This window comes from Pseudophryne corroboree, chromosome 2, assembly GCF_028390025.1.
Source record: "Pseudophryne corroboree isolate aPseCor3 chromosome 2, aPseCor3.hap2, whole genome shotgun sequence".
Taxonomy (NCBI): Eukaryota; Metazoa; Chordata; class Amphibia; order Anura; family Myobatrachidae; genus Pseudophryne; species Pseudophryne corroboree.
The window spans coordinates 755,718,982-755,735,637 of NC_086445.1; the positions used below are offsets into that span (position 1 = coordinate 755,718,982).

General features: G+C 45.4%; 1 long non-coding RNA gene across 1 annotated transcript in view; it reads right to left on the reverse strand.

Moving 5' to 3' along the window:
• LOC135051182 (uncharacterized) overlaps nucleotides 1-14,870 on the reverse strand; it is a 50,671-nt gene extending 35,801 nt beyond the window's left edge. The window contains exon 1 of the long non-coding RNA XR_010242100.1: nucleotides 14,577-14,870. This is a non-coding gene — a long non-coding RNA (uncharacterized LOC135051182). The remainder of the gene's footprint in view (nucleotides 1-14,576) is intronic.
• Between the last annotated feature and the right edge of the window lie 1,786 nt (nucleotides 14,871-16,656).

Sequence of the window (16,656 nt, forward strand, 5' to 3'; positions counted from 1 at the left end):
AGAGACAAGCTGACAGTGTCCAGCAAAAGGGGAGAGTCTCAGAGTTTTTCTGAGGGTATAATCCAAAATCTATGTCAGACAGAACCTGAGATATCTGGCTGGGAAGAGCAATTAACAGGCTCGGATGGGGACCACTGCTTTCACGTTGAATATCTCCGGTTCCCCAAGGCCGATTTTCAAAAATCTGGTACCCCTGGAAAGAGGGGACCCCCAGCTATCAGCCTAGGGCCCTTATACTCCTGGGGCCCTTGGGCAAGAGCCCATTGAGCCCATACGTAAAGACGGCCCTGAATCCGCCTCTGACTGCATGCATATGGAGATAGAAACCTTCTCTGTTTTCTACTTGTTGTAACAAGAAGAGGCTCATTTGTATAAAATAACATGAGTTTATTCTTGCACGTGTACAGTAAAAACAATAAATGTTTCAAAACTAACATTCAGAATGTCATAAATATCACTCAGCTAGGGTCTGCTCATAAAATTATATATAGTGGTGCTGAGAATACATTAATATGAGCTTACAATTTACTGCACATTAAAAGGGCTAAATATCTGAATAAATATGTAACAATCTCGGTTATTCTCCTTGCATGCCACAGTTAAAGAAACAGACTGCAGTATGTAATGGAGTCCAAGTTTCCCGGAGGTGCGGGATGCCGGCTAAACTTAGACTTTTTTTAAAGCAGCATTTATTTACAAGGTTATTTACCTTGTGACCACTTTAAAAAAAAAAAGTCAGAGTTCGGCTGGCATCCGGCACCTTCTGTAAACTCGGACGCCATTTCATCACACTGAGAATTATAAGCGACTTCAGAAAAACATCTACTGAAATTCCCTATAGTCAGCTACAGTAACTGGTGTAAGATTTGAAGAAAAAAAAATCCATGGAGTTAATTTTTACTCACTGAAAGACAATTATTGTTTAACAAAGATGAATGTATTAAATGTAACTTTTTTCTTATTTATCACTTGTCAATTAATTACTCTAATATAATTTGTCATTTCAATTGATGAAAAACTACTTAAAAATACTAGTGTCACTTCACCAAAAATTTGTCTCACTCTGACATGCTGCCGTAATTAGATAGAAATCAGTGGCGCACCCAGGGGGGGTTTCCGAGCACCCAGAAACCCCCTCCACCCAAAAAAAATAATCATTTTTTTTTTTTGCTGCATGAGTATTATTAATGGCTGTCTAGCGTCCTCTGCAGCCTGTAGTCTTCCTGGTGGCACTTGTAAGTGCTTAATAAAAGATTTCTTTATTTTAATTATAGTACATATATATTCATGTGCATACATATACACACATGTATATACATACATACATATAAACACCCACACATATGATATATATACATGTGTATATATATGTGTACTGTATGTGTGTGTGTGTGTGTGTGTGTGTGTGTGTATGTATATATATATATATATATATATGTATGTATGTATGCATGTTTAATATGCTATGTGTATATGATGTATGCATGTATGTGAATATATATATATATATATATATATATATATATGTGTAGATATATATATATATACACACACACACAGACACACTAGTTTTACGGACCCAGCATATACTGGGTCACCTCAGTCCCCACCCCCGTGCTTGGCTCCAACCAGTTCTGGAAACCCCCCCATGCAAATCCTGCGTTTGCCACTGGAAATCACTAATCATAGTTACATTTTTAGTTACTACTACTGTTTTTACTGACAATAATATTTTTCTCATTGGTATAGGAGTTACAAAATCAACAATGAGATTGAAGAGCGGGAGATACAGCAGGACCTCACTGACAATGAAGAAATGAGATATGCGAGGGCATTCAATCGTCGTACTATTAGGAAAATGGCCAAACTGTCAAACGATATTACTACAGCTGCTAATATAATAGCAGCTGCATTACTAAAACAATCTTAACTTTTTACTAATGATATACATATATTTCTATATAATTGTTCTATAACGTCATTGGAAATGTAATTTCTTTCAGATAAAATGATCTATAAAACATATGAGCATAACATGGCATTGTATGTGGTTTTTGTGTGCTTGTTGCATACATGCTTAGCATTAGGACCCAGGGAAGTTTGTCTTCCAGTCTGATTTATGCTGCACTATGGGGGTCATTCTGACCCGTTCGCTGCTTTTTATCGCAGCCGAGCGAATGGGTACCCACTGCGCATGCACCGGCACACTACAGTGCCGTAGTGCGTCAGCGCATGCCAGACAGCCGAAGGCCATAGCTGGGCTGCGATCGCCTCTGCCTGATTGACAGGCAGAGGTGGTCGCTGTGCGGGAGGGGGTGGAACTGCCGCCGTTTTGTGGGCGCGGTCCAGCCAATGCCGGCGTGGCTGGACCGTGCGGGGGGCGGCCCGCAGCAGCTGCGTGATGTCATACGCAGCCGCTGCGGGCCAGGGAGCGATGAGTAGCTTCCGGCCAGCACGCTAAAGCTGTGCTGGTCGGGAGCTACTCTTGAAGTGCAAAGGATTCGCCGCTGTGTGATGCCTTTGAACTTTTGTGGGAAGGGGGGGGGACCGGCTCTGACATGTGGGGCGGACAAGCCCTGTGCTGGGCGTCCCCCCACATGTCAGTGTGAATGATCGTAGCTGTGCTAAATTTAGCACAGCTACGATCATCTCGGAATGAGGTCCTATATGACTGCAACTGTTTGTACAGTTATCAGTACTGTGAAGAGACTTTCTGGGAAGTGACAACAAGAGATAGAACTTTTCGCACGTAAGTGACCCCAGTGATTACTTGCATGAAGCCATTTCAGCATCTTCCACCATTATCTACAAACATTATACACTCCCAGGGTGGTGATCTGTATAGAATCCTATTTATTTCAAAGCTTTGTTCCATAAGAATCAGTGTGTCACAGTTCTGAAATTCTTTAGATCTGGCTCTGGGCCCTGTGTATGAGCTGCGGCATACCGAAAATGGGAAGGCTTGATGTTACTTGCACTTATAGAATTTACAAGAGATTAAGCACACTAATGACACACAGGAAGCATGAACTGATGATATGCAAGGATACTGAAATGGAATCAGGAACCACAGGTCACTGGTAGAGATGTGCACCGGAAATTTTTCGGGTTTTGTGTTTTGGTTTTGGGTTCGGTTCCGTGGCCGTGTTTTGGGTTCGAACGCGTTTTGGCAAAACCTCACCGAATTTTTGTCGGATTCGGGTGTGTTTTGGATTCGGGTATTTTTTTCAAAAAACCCTACAAAACAGCATAGCATTTGGGGGTCATTTTGATCCCTAAGTATTATTAACCTCAATAACCATAATTTCCACTCTTTTTCAGTCTATTCTGAACACCTCACACCTCACAATATTATTTTTAGTCCTAAAATTTGCACCGAGGTCGCTGGATGACTAAGCTCAGCGACCCAAGTGGCCAACACAAACACCTGGCCCATCTAGGAGTGGCACTGCAGTGTCACGCAGGATGGCCCTTCCAAAAAACACTCCCCAAACAGCACATGACGCAAAGAAAAAAAGAGGCGCAATGAGGTAGCTGTGTGAGTAAGCTAAGCGACCCTAGTGGCCGACACAAACACCTGGCCCATCTAGGAGTGGCACTGCAGTGTCACGCAGGATGGCCCTTCCAAAAAACACTCCCCAAACAGCACATGACGCAAAGAAAAAAAGAGGCGCAATGAGGTAGCTGTGTGAGTAAGCTAAGCGACCCTAGTGGCCGACACAAACACCTGGCCCATCTAGGAGTGGCACTGCAGTGTCACGCAGGATGGCCCTTCCAAAAAACACTCCCCAAACAGCACATGACGCAAAGAAAAATGAAAGAAAAAAGAGGTGTAAGATGGAATTGTCCTTGGGCCCTCCCACCCACCCTTATGTTGTATAAACAGGACATGCACACTTTAACCAACCCATCATTTCAGTGACAGGGTCTGCCACACGACTGTGACTGAAATGACGGGTTGGTTTGGACCCCCACCAAAAAAGAAGCAATTAATCTCTCCTTGCACAAACTGGCTCTACAGAGGCAAGATGTCCACCTCATCATCATCCTCCGATTCATCACCGTGTACATCCCCCTCCTCACAGATTATCAATTCGTCCCCACTGGAATCCACCATCACAGCTCCCTGTGTACTTTGTGGAGGCAATTGCTGCTGGTGAATGTCTCCATGGAGGAATTGATTATAATTCATTTTAATGGACATCATCTTCTCCACATTTTCTGGAAGTAACCTCGTACGCCGATTGCTGACAAGGTGAGCGGCGGCACTAAACACTCTTTCGGAGTACACACTTGTGGGAGGGCAACTTAGGTAGAATAAAGCCAGTTTGTGCAAGGGCCTCCAAATTGCCTCTTTTTCCTGCCAGTATACGTACGGACTGTCTGACGTGCCTACTTGGATGCGGTCACTCATATAATCCTCCACCATTCTTTCAATGGTGAGAGAATCATATGCAGTGACAGTAGACGACATGTCCGTAATCGTTGTCAGGTCCTTCAGTCCGGACCAGATGTCAGCATCAGCAGTCGCTCCAGACTGCCCTGCATCACCGCCAGCGGGTGGGCTCGGAATTCTGAGCCTTTTCCTCGCACCCCCAGTTGCGGGAGAATGTGAAGGAGGAGATGTTGACAGGTCGCGTTCCGCTTGACTTGACAATTTTCTCCCCAGCAGTTCTTTGAACCCCTGCAGACTTGTGTCTGCCGGAAAGAGAGATACAATGTAGGTTTTAAATCTAGGATCGAGCACGGTGGCCAAAATGTAGTGCTCTGATTTCAACAGATTGACCACCCGTGAATCCTTGTTAAGCGAATTAAGGGCTCCATCCACAAGTCCCACATGCCTAGCGGAATCGCTCAGTGTTAGCTCCTCCTTCAATGTCTCCAGCTTCTTCTGCAAAAGCCTGATGAGGGGAATGACCTGACTCAGGCTGGCAGTGTCTGAACTGACTTCACGTGTGGCAAGTTCAAAAGGTTGCAGAACCTTGCACAACGTTGAAATCATTCTCCACTGCGCTTGAGACAGGTGCATTCCACCTCCTATATCGTGGTCAGTTGTATAGGCTTGAATGGCCTTTTGCTGCTCCTCCAACCTCTGAAGCATATAGAGGGTTGAATTCCACCTCGTTACCACTTCTTGCTTCAGATGATGGCAGGGCAGGTTCAGGCGTTTTTGGTGTTGCTCCAGTCTTCTGTACGTGGTGCCTGTACGCCGAAAGTGTCCCGCAATTCTTCTGGCCACCGACAGCATCTCTTGCACGCCCCTCTCGTTTTTTAAATAATTCTGCACCACCAAATTCAAGGTATGTGCAAAACATGGGACGTGCTGGAATTTGCCCATATTTAATGCACACACAATATTGCTGGCGTTGTCCGATGCCACAAATCCACAGGAGAGTCCAATTGGGGTAAGCCATTCTGCGATGATCTTCCTCAGTTGCCGTAAGAGGTTTTTAGCTGTGTGCGTATTCTGGAAAGCGGTGATACAAAGCGTAGCCTGCATAGGAAAGAGTTGGCATTTGCGAGATGCTGCTACTGGTGCCGCCGCTGCTGTTCTTGCGGCGGGAGTCAATACATCTACCCAGTGGGCTGTCACAGTCATATAGTCCTCAGTCTGCCCTGCTCCACTTGTCCACATGTCCGTGGTTAAGTGGACATTGGGTACAACTGCATTTTTTAGGACACTGGTGAGTCTTTTTCTGAGGTCTGTGTACATTTTCGGTATCGCCTGCCTAGAGAAATTGAACCTAGATGGTATTTGGTACCGGGGACACAGTACCTCAATCAAGTCTATAGTTGGCTCTGCAGTAATGATGGATACCGGAACCACGTTTCTCACCGCCCAGGATGCCAAGGCCTCAGTTATCCGCTTTGCAGCAGGATGACTGCTGTGATATTTCATCTTCCTCGCAAAGGACTGTTGGACAGTCAATTGCTTGGTGGAAGTAGTAAAAGTGGGCTTACGACTTCCCCTCTGGGATGACCATCGACTCCCAGCAGCAACAACAGCAGCGCCAGCAGCAGTAGGCGTTACACTCAAGGATGCATCGGAGGAATCCCAGGCAGGAGAGGACTCGTCAGAATTGCCAGTGACATGGCCTGCAGGACTATTGGCATTCCTGGGGAAGGAGAAAATTGACACTGAGGGAGTTGGTGGGGTGGTTTGCGTGAGCTTGGTTACAAGAGGAAGGGATTTACTGGTCAGTGGACTGCTTCCGCTGTCGCCCAAAGTTTTTGAACTTGTCACTGACTTATGATGAATGCGCTGCAGGTGACATATAAGGGAGGATGTTCCGAGGTGGTTAACGTCCTTACCCCTACTTATTACAGCTTGACAAAGGCAACACACGGCTTGACACCTGTTGTCCGCATTTCTGTTGAAATACTTCCACACCGAAGTGCTGATTTTTTTGGTATTTTCACCAGGCATGTCAATGGCCATATTCCTCCCACGGACAACAGGTGTCTCCCCGGGTGCCTGACTTAAACAAACCACCTCACCATCAGAATCCTCCTTGTCAATTTCCTCCCCAGCGCCAGCAACACCCATATCCTCCTCATCCTGGTGTACTTCAACACTGACATCTTCAATCTGACTATCAGGAACTGGACTGCGGGTGCTCCTTCCAGCACTTGCAGGGGGCGTGCAAATGGTGGAAGGCGCATGCTCTTCACGTCCAGTGTTGGGAAGGTCAGGCATCGCAACCGACACAATTGGACTCTCCTTGTGGATTTGTGATTTCGAAGAACGCACAGTTCTTTGCTGTGCTTTTGCCAGCTTAAGTCTTTTCATTTTTCTAGCGAGAGGCTGAGTGCTTCCATCCTCATGTGAAGCTGAACCACTAGCCATGAACATAGGCCAGGGCCTCAGCCGTTCCTTGCCACTCCGTGTGGTAAATGGCATATTGGCAAGTTTACGCTTCTCCTCCGACGATTTTATTTTAGATTTTTGAGTCCTTTTTTTACTGATATTTTGTGTTTTGGATTTTACATGCTCTGTACTATGACATTGGGCATCGGCCTTGGCAGACGACGTTGATGGAATTTCATCGTCTCGGTCATGACTAGTGGCAGCAGCTTCAGCACGAGGTGGAAGTGGATCTTGATCTTTCCCTATTTTTGGAACCTCAACATTTTTGTTCTCCATATTTTAATAGGCACAACTAAAAGGCACCTCAGGTAAACAATGGAGATGGATGGATACTAGTATACTTATGGATGACGAGTGACTGACGACACAGAGGTAGCTACAGCCGTGGACTACCGTACTGCGTCTGCTAGTATAGAGATGATAATGATATAAAAAATATATATATATCACTACTGCAGGTATATATAATAAAATGACGGACCTGCTGGACACTGTCAGCAGACTCCTAAACTACTAGTATGAAGAAGATAGAAAAAAAAACCCCACCACAGGTAGGTATACAATTATGGACGAGCACTGACGACACAGAGGTAGCCACAGCCGTGGACTACCGTACTGCGTCTGCTAGTATAGAGATGATAATGATATAAAAAATATATATATATCACTACTGCAGGTATATATAATATAATGACGGACCTGCTGGACACTGTCAGCAGACTCCTAAACTACTAGTATGAAGAAGATAGAAAAAAAAAACCCACCACAGGTAGGTATACAATTATGGACGAGCACTGACGACACAGAGGTAGCTACAGCCGTGGACTACCGTACTGCGTCTGCTAGTATAGAGATGATAATGATATAAAAAATATATATATATCACTACTGCAGGTATATATAATATAATGACGGACCTGCTGGACACTGTCAGCAGACTCCTAAACTACTAGTATGAAGAAGATAAAAAAAAAACCCACCACAGGTAGGTATACAATTATGGACGAGCACTGACGACACAGAGGTAGCTACAGCCATGGACTACCGTACTGCGTCTGCTAGTATAGAGATGATAATGATATAAAAAATATATATATATCACTACTGCAGGTATATATAATATAATGACGGACCTGCTGGACACTGTCAGCAGACTCCTAAACTACTAGTATGAAGAAGATAGAAAAAAAAACCCCACCACAGGTAGGTATACAATTATGGACGAGCACTGACGACACAGAGGTAGCCACAGCCGTGGACTACCGTACTGCGTCTGCTAATATAGAGATGATAAAGATGATAGAGATGAACAAAAAAAATATAACACTACTGCAGGTAAATATTTATATAATATAATGAATGACGGACCTGCTGGACACTGTCAGCAGAATGTGTTTATAGAATAAAAAAAAAAACACCACAGGAGTGTTTAACTTTTTCAGGCAGACAATATACTGGTGGTCACTGGTCAGTCACACTGGCAGCAAAAGTGTGCACTGTACTCCTGCTATAACTGCACCCCAGTTTCCCCCACAATTCAGCTGTGTGAGCAGTGAGCACTCAGCACAGTCAGATATACATAGATGATATTATCATGCAGCACACTGAGGCTGAGCACAGATATGGTATGTGACTGTGTATCGTTTTTTTTCAGGCAGAGAACGGATTATATTAAATAATAAATAAAACTGGTGGTGGTCAGTCACTAGTAACTAACTATCAGCAAAACTCTGCACTCTGAGTACTCCTAATGCTCCCCAAAATTACTAAGTAATCAACTCAAGTGTCTCTATCTATTCTAACGGAGAGGACGCCAGCCACGTCCTCTCCCTATCAATCTCAATGCACGTGTGAAAATGGCGGCGACGCGCGGCTCCTTATATAGAATCCGAGTCTCGCGATAGAATACGAGCCTCGCGAGAATCCGACAGCGGGATGATGACGTTCGGGCGCGCTCGGGTTAGCCGAGCAAGGCGGGAAGATCCGAGTCTGCCTCGGACCTGTGTAAAAAGGCTGAAGTTCGGGGGGGTTCGGATTCCGAGGAACCGAACCCGCTCATCTCTAGTCACTGGGTGACCTCTTACCTGGTGACCATTAAAAAACAACCAGGCTAGAGACACACTCTAGGCCCCAGAACTTAAAGCATCATAGTACTGGCAAAATGGATCCAGAATCCAAAACAGGAATCAGAGACCTGGTCCTAGAATACAAATTAGCAACTCGGTACAGAGGTACAGACCAGGTAAAACAGCCCTTGAACCAGCACACACTGTTCTGGGAAACTAATAAGTATCAAAGAGATATGTTTTTAACCTGAGTGAACCATAGACCAATGCTGGATAGCACAGTCCAAGGAAGTAGTCAGCCTGGACATAGAATGAGATTCACACAGATGGTATGGTGTGAGAACAGCAGCAGATGGAATGGACAGCAGGTACACAAGCCATGCTGACAGTTAGATGACTGGGAGCAAGTCTATATGCAGACTGGAAGCTGCAGTGGTGGCAGATGGTAACTCAGCGGTAGCATGAAGTTCACTGAATGTCGGTAGCGTGGGATCTGCAACACTGGTAGATGGAATAAAACCAGCAGGTGGTAATGCAGGAAACAGAAGCAGGACACAGAGAAGCAGAGTAGTCACTGGGGAGTAATCACCGGATACACTGGAGCCTAGAATGATCCTTGGAGGGAATGCAATTGTAGGAGGAGGGATGAGTCTGCACTGGTAGTAACAAGGTATACTTTCTAGAAATTTAGAAAACCAATTAACTAAACTGTAATTTTCAATTCAGTACAGTATTTTATTGGTGGTGCTCTGGAATATTTTGTAGATACGAACTACACAATTCGGGGAGACAGAGACAAAAAAAAGTCTCTTCCAGGAGCACTCTTTTATGTAAATCATACAATCCTAGAGATGCAGTGGCAGAGCTACTGTCAGTGTAAGCGGTGCCTTGCACTGGGGCCCGCCACTGTCAAGGGGCCCAAAGCCAGCATAGCATGTAATGAGTCAAACGGACTCATTACATGCCGCTGTGTGCTGCAGGCCCTGACGCCCGCCGAGGAGAAGAGCAGCAGGGACACAGCAGCTATGGGGGGGGGGGGAGAAGGAGGAGTGAGGGGGAGGAGGCAGCCACAGCTGCGCAATGTACTTGGTGGAGGCGCTGCTGCAGCTTTCTCTCTCCTTCCACATAGGCTGCCCACCGCCGCTGTGAATGCTGGGATGCGCTTCCCTCATCACAGCAGTGGCGGGCAGCCTATGTGAAAGGAGAGGGACAGCTGCAGCGGCGCCTCCACCAATTACATTGCGCTGCTGCGGCCCCCTCCTCCTCCTTCTCCCCTGCCCGAGATCTGCAGCTGCCTGACAGTGACTACCTGCACCAAGGAGCCTGACTGCCAGCGGAGACAGTAAATATAATCTATTCTTTCTGTCTATCTATCTATCTATCTATCTATTTTGTCATAATGTGTAAAAAAGGAGACGCTGTCTGCCGTAATGTGTAAAAAAGGGGACGCTGTCTGCCGTAATGTTTAAAAAAGGGGATGCTGTCTGCCGTAATGTGTAAAACAGGAGATGCTGTCTGCCGTAATGTGTAAAAAAAGGGGACGCTGTCTGCCGTAATGTTTAAAAAAGGGGATGCTGTCTGCCGTAATGTGTAAAACAGGAGATGCTGTCTGCCGTAATGTGTAAAAAAGGGGACGCTGTCTGCCGTAATGTGTAAAAAGGGGCGCTGTCTACCGTAATGTGTAAAAAAGGGGACGCTGTCTACCGTAATGTGTAAAAGGGGCTCTACCTGGTGTAGTGGTGCTACTGTGTGGCGTAATTTGAATAATGGTGACTATTGTGCACCGTTATATGAAGTGGTATTATTTTGTGGCCACACCCCTTCCCCATGAAGCCACGCTTCTATATTTTTTGCGTGTGCCCCTGTTTCACATAGGTGGGGCCTCTGATGCCATTTCTTGCACACAGCGCTAAAATGTCTAGTTACGGCACTGTTGCTAGGTATCCATTTCCCTGGCCCTGAGCAGGTCCCCCTCACCAGATCCTCTCAAGGGGTGAGAGGGTTGACTTGGACGGGATGAGTGGGGGGGGGGGCAAAACATTTTGTTGCACCTGGGCCCACTTTGGGGGTCATTCCGAGTTGTTTGCTAGCAGATTTCGGTCGCTGCGCAGTGATCAGGCAAAAAAATCGGCACTTCTGCGCATGTGTATGTGGCGCAATGCGCACGCACGTCATACTATTACAACGAATGATGTAGTTTCACACAAGGTCTAGCGAAGCTTTTCAGTCGCACTGCTGGCCGCAGAGTGATTGACAGGAAGAGGGCGTTTCTGGGTGTCAACTGACCATTTTCACGAAGTGTTCGAAAAAACGCAGGCGTGCCAGAAAAAATGCAGGCGTGGCTGGGCGAATGCAGGGCGTGTTTGTGACGTCAAAACAGGAACTGAATAGTCTGAAGTGATCGCAAGCGCTGAGTAGGTCTGGAGCTACTCTGAAAGTGCACAAATTTTTTTTGTAGCCGCTCTGCGATCCTTTCGTTCGCACTTCTGCTAAGCTAAATTACACTCCCAGTGGGAGGTGGCATAGCGTTTGCACGGCTGCTAAAAACTGCTAGCGAGCGAACAACTCGGAATGGCCCCCTTTGTCGCTAGTTCTGCCACTGTAGAGATGATAAGTAATAAGGCATCCAGTTCTGCATCATAAAAAAAATAAATTCATATACGATAAAATGCAACTTTTAATTTTGTGATCATTTCAAAAATATATATATATTCTTTTGGTGACACACTAATAAATAATCAGAAAACATTTGTCCCTGACAAACCTGCATGTACAGTTATAACATACAGTATACACAGTGGTGCAAGTAGAAAGATTTTCTTATGGGTACTGAGTGACAAAAATGGGTGTGGTTATGCTTTGTGATGGGGAGTGGCCACATGCTGCTAGTGGGAGTGGCTACATGACACTAGCGACGTGGCCACATACCACTGCCCCTTTTTTGGGAGGATTCTGGAGGCAAGGCTAAAAATATATAGTAATGCCTCCAGTATAATAGAAATATATAGTGATACCTCCAGTATAATAGAAATATATAGTAATGCCCCCTATTTAATAACAATATATAGTAATGCCTCCATTATAGCAGGAAAATACAGTAACTGTCGCACTCCCAGTAACCCTGACAAAGTGGAAGGAGCAGTCATGCTGCCAAGCACCATGGTCTTGTTGCTTTGTGGCACATTATAATTGTGGTAATGGCAAAGTGTGTGGCAAGTGCTACTGAGTACCCGCTGACAAATTCTTAAGGGTACTTCGTACACGAGCGTACCCGCATACTTGCACCATTGAGTATGCAGAACATGTATGTGTAAGCATTAGTGGATCTTGCTACGGGTGCGCAGGATTTTTGCTCGGGGCGCCGCTTTTCGGAGTGCATCGCTGCAAGATCCGCTACTGGTGTTGCCCCCCTGTGCTGACTGGTGCTGTGCGGTGCGCAATGATGGCATCGTGCACAGTACGGCATTGTGGGACCGGCACACAGACGCTAGGGGTCATAATTGACCTCTAGTGTCTATGCTGTGCTATGGGAGAGACATCATGATGTCTCTCCCATAGGTCCGAGGAGTGATGCCGGCGGCCGGAGACAAAGGACAGCAGCGGTCTGGAAGCAGGAGCGGGGATTGTGAGTATTTTTTTGGGGGGTGATCGGCGCTACTGGGGGCACAGTATTGGAGACACAGTACAGGGGGCACAACTGCTGAGGGCACAGCTACAGGGCATAACTGATCACGCCCCTTCTCTGAAGCCACGCCCCTATTTTTCACCTTGGGTGCCACAAGTCCTAGATCCGGTCAGGTGTGTAAGTTTCACCTTTAGTTAGGTGAAAATATGACACATCAACAAAATTATTATTGTCATGTGGAGACTCTCAGACATCTTGTACCCACAAATCCAAACATGGGGGAGTCTCAGCTCCGCAGGGTCGCTGATCACCCTTTTATTTGGCTTAAGAAAGAAAATTGTACACAGAAAGCTTATAGGTGGTCATTCCGAGTTGTTAGCTCGTTGCCGATTTTCACTATGCTGCGATTTGTTACTAAATGCGCATGCGCATGGTACGCAGCGTGCATGCACTTAGTTATTTAACTAAAAACTTAGCAGTTTTGCTGTTGGTCCTGCGGCGCTTTTCAGTCGCACTGCTGATCGGTGATTGACAGGAAAGGGGCGTTTCTGGGTGGTAACTGAGCTTTTTCCGGGAGTGTGCTAAAAAAACGAAGGCATGTCAGGGAAAAACGCGGGAGTGTCTGGAGAAACGGGGGAGTGGCTGGCCGAACGCAGGGCATGTTAGTGTTTGTGACGTCAAACCAGGAACTAAACGGACCGAGCTGATCGCAATCTAGGAGTAGGTCTGGAGCTACTCAGAAACTGCAAGAAAATATTTAGTAGCAATTCTGCTACTCTTTCGTTCGCTATTCTGCTAAGCTAAGATACACTCCCAGAGGGCGGCGGCCTAGCATTTGCAATGCTGCTAAAAGCAGCTAGCGAACGAACAACTCGGAATGAGGGCCATTGTCTCAATATACGATGGCCTTTAAACTTCTTATGTGGGGTACACATGGAGAGATCCATGCTTAAAATCTAAGCAATCTGACTAGATTGCTCAGAAGTTAAGCACAGATCTCGTGTGTATGCCCCCCCAGCGATAGCGATGCGCGGCCCCGTGCATCGCTATCCCCGGTGCTAAATTGTGCCGAGCGGGGGAAGAGATGTGTGCTGAGCGGTCTGTGTTAAGATCGCTCAGCACACATCTCTCCTGTCAGTACCCCCCATTAAGGGGGGTACTCACGGAGCGATATTCTAAGCAATCTGACTAGATTGCTTAGAATATAAGCCTGATCGCTCAGTGTGTACCCCTTACAGCGATAGCGATGCGCAGCCACGCGCATCGCTATCGCTGCTGCTAGATTGACCTGCTGTGCAGGCCAATCTAGCAGGTCGCTCACTTCACCCGCTGGGTGAAGTGAGCGGCCCCCCGTCTCCACCCGCACGCTCAGCACAGATCGCGCTGTGCTGAGCGGCGGGAGAGATGTGTGCTGAGCCGTTCGCTCAGCACACATCTCTCCCCGCATCGGCCCGTCTATATGGGCCTTTACACTTGGAAATTGATTCTCTTATCAGTAAAGAATAAAGTAACATAGACAGGACTGAGTCACCAAGATTCTTTTGTCTGCAGCCTCAGTCAAAATATACAGGGGGAAAGATGGTGTTGGCGCTCACCCGATGTTTGTATGTGATGAGAGTAGGTAGGAGATTTAGGTCTGGAATTATTAATGCGTGCTTAATGAGCAATACGTACAGTATGGTCAAATGAATAAGAGAGTGTTTTATTCTAAGAAATGGAAGTCACAGTGCTTCCTGCTGTCTCTGATTATTTAATTAAGTCTTTAAAAGTCCAAAACATTATATTAAAAATTCAATGCCTGTGTACAAGAAGGTGGAGGCGGTGTCACTCGTTACAGGGGCCCCTTGCCACTGGGTGCCAGGTACTCTTTTAGAGAACCCTTTGTGTGCATAGGCCCCTGCTCCCGGAGCCTATGCCCCCTGATGGTGGTTGCACTTCACCTATTTGTACTGATGGTAACAGTTCAGTGTGGTGTGGATGTGTGTAGCGGCATCCCGCTCTAGCACTATCCACTTACCTGTGTCCTCTGATCCGGATGGTGTGGCCCCATTTTGACATGTCTGCATGGCGGTATGCTTGTCCCACTTGCTGCTGGTCCGTGGTCCGGGCGTCTGTGCGTGTCACACGCGTGCCGCTACGGATGCCCGTTCTTGCTTCCGGGTAGTATCATGTGGCTCCTCGTCCCCCCGATCAGCACTACCTTTCTCCTCCCCAGCTGAGGGGGAGGGGCTGTGTGTATATTCTGTAGTAGGCTTTGGCGATGTTGTTGGTGAATATGTGCTGCAGACACACAATCACTGTAGTTATGATCTGTGCCCTACACCGTGTTTCGCCCCAACCGGGCCTTTGTCAAGGATGGCTTATGGTGCAATGAATGTGTTCTTTTATAGCCCCGAGGACTAATTCCAATCAGTGTCCAGTGGTAGTGTCTTATCCAATAAGGGTCCAGTGGGAGTGTCCTTTGTTGCTGATTGACAATGACATAGTCTAATAATGTGCCACTGGAGTGTCTATACTCAGTCTTGGATATCCTATGCCATTTTACATCTGTTACAGCAAACAGTTGAATTTAGGGGTCTCATAAGTTGTTATGACATATTTCTATGTGTATATGTACACGATGGCAGTAGCAGTATGTGTGTAATGTAATGTGTGCTCATTAAGTATTATTTGTATAGAATCTATGAATGCGGTGTAAATGTCTTGTAAAAGGGTTTGTGTCCATGAGTGATGATAGAGAAAAGGAGGAATAAAAGAAACAATGTGTTTTGACAGTTGTCAAATTTATCTGATGAGTATGCTTGTATGAAAGTCTATATTCAGACCCCTAGGCGTCATGGTTTTGCAGTTGTAAATCCATTTCAGGGTAAAAATGGGAAGAGAGGCTGCGCTAAAGAATCAATAATATATGTAAAGGATATATAAATTGCCAGTGGTTCAAATTAAATCACATTTATTTTTCACATATACAGTATAACAATAAAATACTAGTTCATGTAGTTAAGTATAAAAACAATAATAGATACAAGTATCAATATAAAATGTTGCAATAGTAACTGGATATATAGTATAAACTACAACTAAATAGAAACATGTAGCTTTTCCTCTCAAATGGATTTGTGATTCAGTAACAATGGCTGGAGACCAATAAAATGACCTTTTGTATTGCGGTATTAATTAGCCACTGCAATCCGTGTCACCGCTACAAAATGAATGGAAGTCAATTGTGGGCTATATAAGTTAACTGAAGATCTTTAGCACAAAGACCACACTTTATATGGAAGTTGCTGCTGGGAGCCGCTACTCACTATATCCCTGCTGTCCGGGACCCTTTGATGGATGTGAGGAATCGGTGCTTCCCAAGCGTCCTCAGGAAATGTACCTGTATGCGGCAGCCGTCTGTAGTTGCAGCATTTGGCTCCAAACGATTCGCGGCCGCAAAAGGAGAAAGAGGTGACTTCCGTTTGTAAGAGACCAGGTGCGGGAGCCGTGACGCGAATGGTGCAGGATTAACGGCTGATCGTTAGAATGTCCAATTCTCCAGCTCATACAAGGAGTCCTAGACGCGTTTCGTCACTTCCTGTGACTTTCTCGATAGGCAGTTAACTCCCTGCTCCAACGAATCCTTATTTATATGGTATACTGTGCACAGCTGTAATTAATCTTATATCAAATACTCAATTTCAATGCTAATAGCACATTAGCACATATACCATATGCATCTTTAAAAATATATATACCTATTATAAATAAACAATTATTATGAACCACCGGCATAATACATCCAAAATAATTAATATACATATCAACATATTAAATTAATTAAATTCAATTTAAAACAGGACATATGGCTGTCTTAATTATAGGATTTTTGATAATACAAATATCAGAAGAATAACTTTGTATATAATACACTTCATTACAATTATTCATGTATAATTCTACTCAGACTAGCATATAACCAAACAGGGAAAACTATATATATATATATATATATATATATATATATATATATATTGCATTGTATAAGTCCGCACTCACAGCTATTTCGCAGTCATCAGTGGGGTGCTCCACAAGGAGGCCTGTATAGACTTCCA